The 13,942-nt window shown below is 38.9% G+C and overlaps 1 protein-coding gene across 1 annotated transcript in view; it reads right to left on the minus strand.

Annotated features, from left to right (window-relative positions):
• Positions 1–12,795: 12,795 nt before the first annotated feature.
• uts2r (urotensin 2 receptor) overlaps positions 12,796–13,942 on the minus strand; it is a 79,936-nt gene continuing 78,789 nt past the window's right edge. Inside the window, exon 4 of the mRNA XM_074619153.1 lies at positions 12,796–13,287. The gene's annotated coding sequence lies outside the window, so the exon portion shown is untranslated. The remainder of the gene's footprint in view (positions 13,288–13,942) is intronic.

A 13,942-nucleotide genomic window follows, 5' to 3' on the forward strand; every position in this document is an offset into this window, starting at 1 on the left:
AACTTTTATTGAGAGTTCATTTTTATTTAATTGTGAAAAAAAATATTTTTGAAATGCCCCTTTTCAAAGGTCTGTTCTGATGCCATAATGGCATTTTTCCATCTGACACTTTTGACCTAACCAACCAATCCAACAGAAGGCGGGAAGGTCCGATGATGTCATTCTGCATAATAATTAGCCATGTGCTTCTGTTTGTTGTATGTGAGAGCTTACACAGACACACTTGCAGTGTTGCTGGGCTGTCCTCCTCGAGTAACAAGTCGTTTTTTTTAAGATTTCAATCTCTGGCCAAATGGCAAGGAATTAGTGTGCCATTTTCCCCCAGCACCTAAATAACATTTCAAACTGCCAAATCAATACAAACACTTGGCAAAACCCATTTCTATAATATATCCCCATTACATCTCATTTGGGTGTAAGAGCTCACACTAACATTTTATGGCCTCACAAAGTCAAAGGCCCATTTATAGTCTGTGTGAGTGAGTCTGCCACAGTTTTTCTAACTGACTCGGTCGGCAAAAAGCCAGGCTTCTGAAAGACTCTTGAGTAGCTAGGAAAATGTAGAAAAATAAGTGGTAAATTGTTAACTGATGTATAATATATAAACAGGATGCGATGTGCCAGCGGGAATGAGGGAATTTCGGCAATTATTCGCTCCAAACCAGTTGATGGAACGGCGCCTAATTCACATTCCCTTTTTTGGGCCATTTCAAAAGTTTGCTTGAAGAAATGTCTTTATACAATAAAAACAGGCTTTTGAACAATTTTGAAATGAAAAATCCATATGATAAATGAAATGGCATTTATTGTCAAATTAAAACCGCAATAATGATGTTCAAAGCAAGAAATAATTCACTTCTGGGCAATATTCAAAAAAGTGTTTTGTGACAGGGAAGGGGGTTATAATGTAAGAGGAAAATTTAATTTTAAAAAGCATCGTGTTTGTACAAGAAAGAAGAGTATGTGTATTTCAGTCTGTGGGGTCTATTTGTGGAATGGTTTAGGTGATGGGTTGAAGCGGAACACAATATATAAATCAATTTAAAAAGCTATACAAAAATGATGAGGATGAGTTGCGATAAGGGTTGTGTTAAAGGTCCCATATCATGCTCATTTTCAGGTTCATACTTGTATTTTGTGTTTCTACTAGAACATGTTTACATGCTGTAATGTTAAAAAAAAACTTTATTTTCCTCAAACGCTCCGTTTTAGTGCATTTCAACAGAATTGCAACTGAATTGCGTTGCTAGGCAACAATTTGGGTCCATGTTTACTTCCTGTCAGCTGATGTTATTTACATACACTGCAACAGGAAATAATATGGGACACATTTAGAAAGTTTGTTTAAAACCGTGTAATGGTCTAAATATTGTATATTTGTGACATCACAAATGGACAGAAATCCTAACGGATTGTTTCAAACTCACAATTTCTGAATACAGGCTGTGTGTGTCTCCGTATATTGAGCAGTATTTATATAGCACTTCAACCTGCTTTATAATATAAAAGACATGAAAATCTCACTTTTTACAATATGGGACCTTTAAGGGTTGGTTTATATTTATTTTTTAAATCCAGATGGATATGTGGGTTGTAAATAAACTTGGGATGCTGTTCATATATTTACTTTGGGAGGTAAATAAATCTGGGATAGTTTATATTTTATATTATCATTCTATGATATATGAATTAATAGAGGAGAAGTGAGAAAGGGGGTAGGGAAATATAAGTTTTACTTCTACCTACTCCTTTTCAGACACTATTACTCTTGTTCTGTTTGTTATTATTTTGTATCTGTTTTTATTTATTTTTATGTTCGAAATAAAGTAATTCATTCATAATTTTGATAAGAGTATTAAACAATTGACAAATCTCCCTTTAAGGTACATTTTGAACAGATAAAAAATGTGTGATTAATTTGCCATTAATTGCAATTCAATATTTGAATCGATTGACGGCCCTATAATCTTTAACAGACCTTTTTCACAGCAGACGTGTCCTGCCACAGCAGGGAAAGCTCAGGTGTTATGCAAGACATTTACGATGGCTGCATTCCATTAGTTTTTTGCTTATTCCAGGGCCCTGTCCCTGGTGCATGCTGGCTCACCGTGACACTTCAATGGAACGGAGCCATGGTTAATATTATTATTTCTACCTGTGGTTTTCCCTGCTATGACCATTGTGGTTAGTTCACATCTGGTGTTGTGACACAAATGGCTGAACACTTTAGCAATGACAGTACCGCTAATTTACGCTTATCCTCAAGAGAACAATAAATTATTTACAGCGTAAGATTGATTTACATCCCTGCTTCTCTATAACCTATCTGGTGTGACACTGCAGTTTCAGTAGAGAAAAACAAGCCAAAAGAACAAGTTATTGCTCTGAGCAGTAAAATGAATCTACCGGCTAAATTACTGAGTAGATTGGATGTTTTCAATTCCACACAAACGTATCCTTTCTCCAGTTTGTTTTTCCACTAGATTGGTGTTCTTAAGAGGCAATTCATTTGACTCTTATTGCTTAATTTTTCTAATATTATAGAAGAATCATGTGCATGTAAGACTCTCTAATCTAAATCATTACTGACACAAAGGATGCTAATTGTCTAAATGCTTCGAATTTAGACGTGATGAAACTTGTGCCAAGCTGCGCAACTGTTCCTCCTCGTGTTCCACTCTGCCATCTGCAAATCATGTTAGCACAGATGAGTGGATTTAGACATAGTGCAGGCGAATACAGTCGGCTACCCAAAATCTTGCATGACAATTTATTCTGAAAGATTTTTGTTTCCCTTTTTTATCTTTGCCTGACGGCTATTTATATTATATGCCACTCTATGTTGTGTTTGGAGTACCTGCATTCACAAGGCCATGATGGAGAGGCTTCCGTTACTGTGTTTTCATCAGTCTGCATTTGTTGCCAAGGCAACCATATCCGAGCAGCAGGGCCAGCAAGAAAAAGAAAAACCCCATTCATAGACTCTGACAGAATGCTGCTCTGTTACTGCCCAGAAGGGTTTCATGAGTTATGCATTTATTTAACCAGAAAAGTCAGTTGAGGTGAAGTGTTTGTGCTTCACATCAGAAACTATTGAAAACTATTTGGATTTTTAAATACAGCATGTATACCATAGATATAAAACAAGTAGATGTGACATGTTCTAATGACATGCCACTCCAGGATGGAACCATATGGTGGCCATCTTATCTGGGTCGAGTTTTAAATATGTACCATATTGTAAAAAGTGAGATTTTCAGGTCTTTTATTACATAATAAAGCAGCTTTAAGTGCTATATAAATACTCTTAAACTATCAAAACGTTCAATATACAGATAGGAGAAATACACTCAGCCCGTATTCCGAAATTGTGCGTTTGAAACAAGCCGTTATGATTTCTGTCCATTAGTGATGTCACAAATATACAATATTTAGACCATTACACAGTTTTAAACATAAACATTCTAAATGGGTCCCAGTTTATTTCCTGTTGCAGTGTATGTAAATAACATCAGCTGACAGGAAGTAAACATGGACCCAAACAGTTGCCTAGCAACGCAATTCCATTGCAATTCCGTTTAAATGAGCTAAAACAGAACGTTTCAGACAGAGGGTAAATACAGGTATATTCAGGCAGACAGTATGAGAAAAATAAAGTGTTTTTTTAACATTAAAGCATGTAAACATGTTCTAGTAGAAACCCAAAATACAAGTATGAACCTGAAAATGAGCACGATATGGGACCTTTAAACTTGCTCTAATTCCTTTTTATTTTTCTACCAATACACCAATACTGTTTTTTATTCAAAGTAATGAGCCAATAACATGTTGTATGTTTACTTCACACTCGATTGACATAGAATCAGCTGCTAAGCAGTCAAAGGTTGGGTAATATTAATAACTTTGTTTTAACGTTAACTTTACTAAACATTACATTTGAGCTAAGTTAGCACTGCAGCTAACATTAAAACAACATCTGTTTAGCTAACAGATCAATGCTATTGAGCTAGCAATCAGCAATAACTTTGACTCAGCTGGTTCGTTGCTTGGTAGCTAATGGTAAAGTTACCTAGTTCAATAACTTTTTTTTTAGTTTTAGTTGACCCATAAGTAAAACAAAATATACAGTATATCTCATCTACTCTATACAGATGTGTGGAAAGTGATGCCAGCTTCCTTGGTCCCTTTGGTGAAGCAATTAGGTGCTAAACAGATGGCAACCAGTTCAACCCCACTTCAAAAACATCCAAATTATCCATTTAATAATCAGGTACGAAGCATTGGCTATCCTCACTCTATTTATCTGGTTGTTGCCATTGGACCGTCCACTGGCAGGCAATATTTGGAGATCACTTGAGTTTCCCGCAGTCAGCTGTGAGCTAAGTAAGTAAAAGGAGATAAGGCCTTATACCCTCGGGAGCTTCTGATTCAGAAAGGATGATGTCAGAAACATTATTATTCAGCCTGACATACTGCGGTCCGGAGATAAGATAATCCTGGACGCAAGCAGGTGTACAACTGTGGAGGTAAACAAGACTTCCAGTTGTGTTTAACAAGCCCTCGCTGACTTCCCTTGGGACCTCCCCCTGTCGTTATCTGAAGTGATGTACCAATAGTCTGAACACTCAGGTAGACCTTTGTGAAATTAATCCTACAAAGTCTGAGGGATGGCATAAATAATGACATCGCTTCTATTGGTTGTGATAACATTGTTGTCACCAAAGTAACACCCTCAACGCCTCGACGACTGTCGGGACGATTATCAATACGATTCGGGCCAGTTGGTGTTGACAGTCGTCAGATAAAATGTGTAATCTGAAATTAGCTTTGTTTTACAAACTTCACTCACCTCCTGTTCCTTCTGTAGGCTGTATAGTCTGCATTGCCCATGCCTCTACATCCAGGATCTCACCCAAACTCCCCTGTTTGGCCTTTTCAGTGCAAATTGCACTGTATAAACAGTAAAGGCTGCTGGTTGCAGTCCCATGTTTGTTTTGGGCCATGTACACGCCACAATTTGCGTTCTGGCAGGATTTGTGCGGTCGTCTACCGCCAGAGCTCCAGTAGTCTGATGTATTCGCTCATTCGTAAGGTTTATGCCCCTTCCTGACTGTCAAAGACTTAAATAAAATCTGTGCAAGTTGGTGGAAACAATCTTTATGTGTGGTTTGTCCAATCTTTTTTGTTTTAGTCTTGCAAATTGCACTTTTATTGTCTCAAGCTTAAAGGTGGCAGAGCATTCATACATTCTTATATCACTTTCTGAGCCATACCAGTCTGTTACTCTTGGCTGTTGCACAGTTCCATCAGTTGAGGGGTTAAAAGCCTTGATCAAGGGCATCTTGACACTAGTGACTAGAGGAGGAGGAGGGAGGACTTGTGATCTTCCAGGTCTGACCAGCAAGGCTACCAAAGCCCCCAAGGCTATGTTGGATTGTGTGTACCTGCAAGTTAAACTCCATGTGTTTGCACACATACTGTATGAATGTGTACAAAGAGTTACACATGTGAGAGAATAGATTATAAGCCTGTACTTGTATTCTGGCCAGCACAGCGGAGAAGTGCACTGATTTAAAGCAGCTCATTAGAGCTGCAGCTGAATATATATTCTCATCTCTACTGGGGATTGGCGGTCAATATCACTTACTGAAGTTGAGCTGTGTTCCATTTTTAATTAGATTTATAGATTTATAGTGAAAACATATGGAGGTTTTGAAACAGGCAAAGAACTAGCAAAACCTCTGTTCAATGAATCCAAATTTGAATTCATCAGATGTTTTCTATTTTTGTGCTATTTTTATGCTTTAGGTCTGTAAATCGGCCAGGATGGCATATATGGTCCTGAAAGGCTGATCCCTTTGGGACGGCAGTTAAGAGACTGCACTCAGCAAAGAGAGAGAGATCGCTCAGCACTTTGTGGTGTAAAGTTGAGTACAATTTGCATAATGTTAAATTTAGTGGTTTTGTTTGGCTAATACCTCATGAGGAAAAGAGACGCTGGAGCTGTTCAAACTTATACAGCTTTCCATATTATCTATTTCTTTGCTCTTTTTATACCTGATCATGATTTAGATCGGTGGTTCCAAACCTGGTGTCCGGGGCCCCTCTTAGGCAGGGGCGCCAAAGATCACAAGGGGGTGCGCCAGGATTTGTCTGCTCTGAGGTTGTCAAATTAATCTCACGCTTACTGGATAATGTATATAAAAGTCTGTATGTAAAACTATTTAAAAAAGATAATTAGTAGCTATTTAGTAGCAAAATCGAACAAAATATTCTGCTTCAATCCATATTTGTTGGCGTTTAGCCTTTCAAAAACATTTTCTCTGCGTCCAAAAAATGTTTGCTCTCCCCAGTTGATGCACGCAAACGGAGCCCGTATTAAGCAACATAACAACACCATACATTACATTTATTTCACCAAAATAACAAAAAATAAGTCATTACCGGAAAAAGTCTCATATGTTTCTGCACTCGCTTGGCGAATGTTGACGAAGTTCTATTCATTAAGAAAATTGATTTAATAAAAAAAGACTAACTCATTTAATACAAGAATGACATTATTCAAATTGAGGATTTTTTACGTACATATATATATATATATACAGTATATGTATATATGTTTATATACACGTATATACATATATATACATGTGTATATATATATATGTGTGTGTATATATATATATGTAAATATATATATGTATATATATGAGTATATATGTATATACATATACACATGTATATATATATATATGTGTGTATATGTGTGTATATATATTTATATATATGTATATGTATAGTATATAAAATGTTATAATATATAAAACATTAAAATGTGAAAATAAAATTAATTATAACATTACTAATAATTAGTACACATTATTGATTATCCTTTCATTGTTTGTTAGAAGTAAAATAACTTGCAATTTACCATATCTAAATGATGGTTTTTATAAAGTGTTGCTTACATTTATTTTTGTGGGTTTTAAAGTAACCGACAGTATAAAGTAGTTGAGCAATAAGAAAGCATTTGACACAAATAACTTATTCTTATTATATGGCAGAAGAATAAATGGCAACAAATGGGTTCTTCTGAAAGGAAAGGGAAACGAAGGTCACAGCACAACAGAAACAGCTCAGTTGTTAATGTGCTAATTATTTTGTACGATAATTGAACATAAACGATTTGTCGTTTTTTTGTTGCTTCACATTTTCCATTGTCTCAAATACTCTCTCTCTCTCTCTCTCTCTCTCTCTCTCTCTCTCTCTCTGCGTCTTAGGGACATGTGATTGTGTCGTTCTGTTTCCTTCCCTTCCAGTCAGAGCCCAGCACAGCTCAGCAAGATATTTGATAATGACGAATGCTTCATAGGAGGTTTTCTGTCACATCATTAGGGGATGTTGAGCGTGATTCTTCAGATATCCCCTCAGTGGTACAATGTAAAATAAGAATTAGGATTAACCCAATTAATTACAAAGATTAACATCCATTCTACCAAGGACACACAGACACAGAGTCATAGAGGTAAAACAGTTCTTTTTTAATAAGAGTGCACATCATTTACATCACTCATCGTCTTCATTTGAGAATCTGTTTTGCACTGTAGCTCCAGGTGTTATATTACCAACAGGGAGAATGAAATTAAAGATAAATACAACATCAGCGAAGGGCAGATAAACCCCTGAGGACTGGAGCGTGCGTGTCATCAATTATTTGATCATAACAGCCCAATTAAGCAGGTGGAGATTTACGTATGCAGTGTACTAAAGAATGATCAGCTATAAGTAGAACCACCCACAAGATGAAGGTTCTGAAGGGGCTACATTAACATGCAAGGAGAGGTCTGTTATTAACCCTGTAATTCATTTAGCCCAAGTTTGATTTTGTTGATATATAAACAAACAGGTTACTGTGTTTTGTGTAACATTTTTGAGAAACCTGGCTGAGAGACTGTCAGGAAAATACAGATTTCCCTTCGTCTTCATCTGTAATTTTAAAAGTTGAATGGGATTGGATTGAAAGGAGGTGGATCTAATCCACAGACAACATTTACATTTAGAAGGAATTTTAAAATATAGCACCAAAATCACTGACAATCACGAGCCATATCTGCAGTTCTATATAACTTTTAGCTTCTTTCAGCTCATTTTTGGGGGTTTCTGGCCCACATAGTATGGTTGAGTCTCACCACTCTCATCCATTCCCAGGGTGTCAAACACCATCGGAGTTCGGTAGCGCCGCACGAGGCACCCTTTAGCGCCAGTATGGAACGCACTGGGCATTCCATTAACTATAATGACAACCCATCCGCGGCAACAGTAAATGCTACAGGAGGGCAGGAGGGGAGGTGGATGGGTCCAATAAACATAAGGCTTTCCTCCAGGAGACCACTGGTCATGTTCTGTGTTGACAACGTTCAGTTTCATTTTCACTGTACAAACGTAGTAGTTTTAAGCCCAACCATGTAGTTCTTTCCTAAACCTAACTTTAGTAAACTCAGAAAGAAAAGTTTGGAAATTTGTGTTTGGTGGATTATTTCTCTGTCGTTACAATGCTAATTGGCATTGTATTTTACATCGTTGGAAAGCCTGTTTATTTACCTTCACAATGATGTCCAACGTGTAAGGATCATGCATTTTTGGGATGAGCAGCACAGCTGATTATGTGGGTAGTGCCCAAGTAAAATTTGCCAAAATTCCCTGCCAATGCTAAACAGTGTATTTTCCTGTTGGTATTGACTCTTGTTTTGAGTTGTTTGGTGGATTGGATGATTACTGAGGCTCCTAACGGTGTATTAAATGAATAAAGTGTAAAATTGCCAATATGTCTTGTTTGTTCCTTGTTACTGATAGAGAGTTCAATCATCCAATAACAGAGAAATAATCCATCAAACACAAATTTCCAAACTTTTTTTTCCGAGTTTAGTTGTGTTGCCTAAATGCCAAGGGGCGGTATGTGATGAGTTGGGATGAGAATGTGTTGCATATTAAAGACGCAAAATTCCAAATTCAGAGCATATCTATGATTCAGCCTCCACACAGCTCTCAACGTGGTGACTACTGAGCTGCGGCTAGCAGCTAACAATGCTAACAGTACGAACAGTGCAAACAACGGCAACCGTTAAGGGTGGGCGGAGGGGTGGTGGTTTGGTCAAACAACCAGGAGGCCGGTGTTCATGTCCCGTTTGAAACTAAAAGTAATGTTGACTTATTTGTCATCCCAGTTTTTAGTCATGTGATTCGTTGGTATCGTTGGTCCCCGTGAGTCGCAAGTCGTCAGTCCTGCGAGTTGTTAGTCCCGTGAGTCATTAGTCACGTGAGTCGTTAGTCACGTGAGTCGTTAGTATCGTGAGCCCAGTGAGTTACTAGTCACGTGAATCGTTAGTATCGTCAGCCCCGTGAGTCACTAGTCACGTGAGTCGCAAGTGTCAGCCCCGTGACTCAAGTGAGTCGCTAGTCCCGTGAGTCGTTAGTATCGTCAGCCCTGTGAGTCACGTGAGTTTTTGCTTTTCATTTCTACATGGACGCCTTCAAGGGAAGACTGGCCGAGCAGGTTCACCTGTACAGACATCTTTACAACTGTTCATTGAGAGACGACGGGGACATTCACATGACATTGAATTCTTGGAAAGAAATAGGCAACACATTGGGGAAAGAAGAGGCTTTTTGCCGCAGGCTGTGGAAGAATATGAGAAATCGTGATTTTCCGGTAATGCTCGTTGACTTCTTGCTTATCCACAGACTATTTTGTTTCTACGCCACCTGGCGTTTCGGAGCATAACGCAAACGAACAACACACTGAGCATAAACCCTATCAGAAGTTGAATTAATCCATTAAATACAAGTAATATGTTTACGACAGCAGTGAGTTCTGCTGACGGTTTGCTCTGCTCTCCTTTCCACCAATCAAACTCTGGATTCCTTTGCAGTAGGGGCAGGCAATACAGAGGCTATGATTGGTTTACTCCAGATGTGGTTGTTATCAGACAGGGTCAACAGGCCTCATTGTGAATAATAATATGGACCTTATGCATTGCGGAGAGCACAGTTTTATTTTTACACAATGCCCAGTACTATTACACACCGTTAGGATTATCGCTTCCTTTTTTCGTATTCCAAGTAACCTGCTGCTCAGTCAAAGAGGATCGAAAGCAGCCAGACCATGTCATGCTTCTCGGCTGGCAGGCAGTTCTATCTGTGGCCAGCAAATTGGTTTATTCATGACGTGGGAGACTCAATCACAGGGTATGAAATCTGGCTTTACTCCACTGCACATTAGCATAGCCAGTGTTGAGTACAAAGCCAGCAGGCTACATCTCAAAAAAGGCCATTGAACACCTTCAGATCCCGCGGTGAGATCTGTGTAAATCGCTCCCATTTTTCAAGCTCCTGCATACAAAAGCTCCCAAATCTAAGAACAAGATTTCTTCAGAGGATAGATTGGTTAAATGTGCGTCAGCCCAGGCGATGTTTGCAGCTCGTCTCCTGCTGCTCTGGGAGTTAAATCGATAGAGATGTAACAGCATGGTTCCTACCTGCAACTCTGCTCAAACTATCCTTTTCTTGTATCAGAATTGAAGCCATAACATGATCACACTGATCCGGGATGACAATAGCGGCCTCAGTGGAGCCTCACAGTTCTGAGAAAACACACAAAAAAAAGCGCTTTTGGCTTTTCAGAGTTTAGTTGAGATGTTGAAATTGGTAGTACTGCACGGTAGCATTAAAGAGCAGTATTGGCATGCAAAGGAGTTCGGATATCTGTAAACAGTTCAAACACATCGGCAACAATATCTAAATGGGGGAATAGATTTTTTTTCTTAACCATATATTACATTTGTATGTCTTTTTAAAGTGTATTTTGAAAAAGACCAAAACCAACAATGTGTTGGGGCCATGGCAAATGTGGTATTGACTAAAAAAAATAACAACTACAGCGCCAATGGTACTGGTAATGAAGGTAAGCCGATGCAACCGTGTAGCTCACTGATGTGTTTGTAATAGTTTTTAGCCATGCTAGGGGTGTGGCTATTGGGATGGCAATGTTGGTCGGTGAGGTGGTCCACCTTTTTTGGTCCAGATTGAAAGTATTAAATGGATTTCAATGAATTTTGGCACATGTCCCCCTTAGGGTGAATTATAAAAACTTCACCAGGTCGAAATCGTAACTTGTCCAACACTTTGTTTATGATCAAATACCTGTAAAATCAATTACATTCCCATCAGCCCCAGCTGTACCATGGTTTAGTGCTAATCAGGTTATGTTAGCATGCTAACATGCTAAACTAAGATGAAGAACATGTTAAAAATTAGGGGGACAGCCCATTGTTCCGACAGCCCATTGTTCCAACAAACAGAAGCACATGGCTAATTAACATGCAGAATGACATCATTTCACCTTCCCGGTCTTGTTGCCATGAATGCCTTCATTGGTTGAACTTGTTGGTTAGGTTTAGGCATGAGAAGTTAGGTGTAGGTCAAGAATATCAGAGAAAACAAGAGACAGAGTAGGGTGGGTCATGCCTTATGCCATGGTAGGAAAAAAAAAATATTGTTACCGGTCAGATCCGATGATGTAATTTTTTATAATAATTAGCCATGTGCTTCTGTTCGGGATAACGGGCTGTTGGGAAATTTTTTGGACTATTGGGGTTTTTGGAATAGTGGACCGACGAAACAATGGCATGACATCAAAAATTCTACCTGGTAAGCATGTTAGCCTCGTCATAGTGAGCGTGTTAGCTTGCTGAGATTAGCATTTAGCTCAAAGCTACAGCCTTCATACCTGCTAGCGTGGCTGTAGTCTCTTGTTAGACAATGATTGAGGTCTATAGCACCGAGGGAAGACATATCAGGCTTTGGCAACACGGGTAACACTTGTTAGTGGGATCCATTCACTGTTGGTTTTGGACTTTTCATGGGATTTGTTGACAACAAGAAAAATACATAATATCGCCAGGCTAACTGGGCGTTCAGACCGAAAACAGCACTGTGTTGGCATGTGTGGCACGTTGCTTGAAGTACCAGACGATGTAAACCAGAAAAGTTCAGTTTGAGAAACAGTGCAATGCAAACAAATTTGTATGAATATGCTACGCCCAGAGCTAGTGACGTAGAATAAAAAAGTGAGAGAGGCTGGTTATGGTGGATCGGACGGGAGGTGGATGGGTCTAACAAATACAGGCCTTTCAACCACGAGACTGGTGTTCATGTCCCAAAGTGTTGAGTTATTTTGATTTTACATTCATGACGTTTTTTAATATGTTTTCCGTATTTATGTTATGTTGTTTACTTGTGTATTTACGTACTTTTTTTAAGCCCAACCATGGGTCCAACAAATACAGGATTTTCAACTAGGAAACTGGTGTTCGTGTCCAAAACTGTGAGTTATTTTTAAGTTTTTTCAGTACTTATATTATGTTGTTTACATTTAAGCCTAACCATGATGTTTTCCTAAACCCAACTAAGTGAACTGCGGCAATTGCCGTAGTTTTGTTGCCTAAACATAACCGCGACCATTTCATGGCAACGTTGTGGCGTCAAATGACACGTGAAAATCTGTTTAACAACGTTAAGCTCGTGGCGTTTAAATAGCATGCGAAAAGCCTATAATATGTTATGACACGCGAAATGCCCTTGAAATGTTGTGCTATTTATACACCTTAACGAGTTGTTTTTTTCTTGCAGGGCTGTTCTGTCTGAACACAGCCTTACCGTTAAAATACAAACATTCCAGAAGTCCTCCAAAATCAGTCTTATGGCTACAGCTAAAGCATATTCATCTGTCATTGAATATCACATGCCAGAATTTTTTTTTTTTTTTCCACTTCAGCTTGACTGACATTACAATATAATTTGTAAATCAAACCATTGATGACTCTATAATGTTGCCTTTACCCCCACTTGTGTGTCAGCGTTACTCCCCTGTTGCCTGTTGTCACAGAAAGCACCATAAACATACGAGAAAGCAGAAAAGTTAAAGTCTCAGTTTTGTGTAATGTAAGAAGCCAATCTTTCTCCTCACACCACAGGAAGTTCCGGGAGTGACAAATAAATACAGACATGAAGGTGTCTACTTTGTACGCAGTCCCAGACAGCAGCAGCAGCCGGCTTGCCGTTCAGTTCCTGCTGGTCCACACATAACTGCAAAATTCAAAAGCATCTTCCATCTGCATCCTCTCTCTCAGTTGTGGTGATGAGGAGTTCAGGGTCTGCTAGTGTTTGTCGTCTCCAACAGGTTCTTCCTGTCCTTTCTTCCTCTTCCAGCACAGCACAGCTCAGTCATATCTATCAGGGAGACACAGAACAGGCTATTAATACTGTGGTTGTAAATCCTCCAAACGCACACACACGCACACACACGCACACACACACACACACACACACACACACACACACACACACACACGCACACACGCACACACACGCACACACACACACACACACACTCTCCCTACTGTTTGCAGAGCATGTTCTCTTTGGAAACAGCATGTAAAAATAGCAAAAAAAAAGCAGTTATCACTTCCTGTGTGCATTCAGAAAGGTAGGCACAGCTATTTTTGGATTGCCCAAACACACCCACACGCACACACACACACACATGGAATTCAAACTTAAATCATTATAGCATTTAGAGAGCATAGTTAACAAGATTGCCTGGCAGTATCAGATTAGATGTGAATTGCATTTGCGGCGTCTTTGGTTTCACTGATATTGTTATGGCACTTTCACACCAAAACCCAGTTTATCCTCCTACATTATGTATAACTGCTTCAGATGAACCAGGCGTCTCTCCAGGAGTTTTTGCAGAGCTGTACACATAGTCTTTGTGTCAAACAATCTACCACAATATGAGAGAGAGAGGCGGCCACTTGATCACTTCATATATATGTATGAATTTATTTTGGATTGCATACTTTTCATGGCATTTTTACATTGATTT

The sequence above is a fragment of the Sebastes fasciatus genome, chromosome 20, assembly GCF_043250625.1.
Source record: "Sebastes fasciatus isolate fSebFas1 chromosome 20, fSebFas1.pri, whole genome shotgun sequence".
Taxonomy (NCBI): domain Eukaryota; kingdom Metazoa; phylum Chordata; class Actinopteri; order Perciformes; family Sebastidae; genus Sebastes; species Sebastes fasciatus.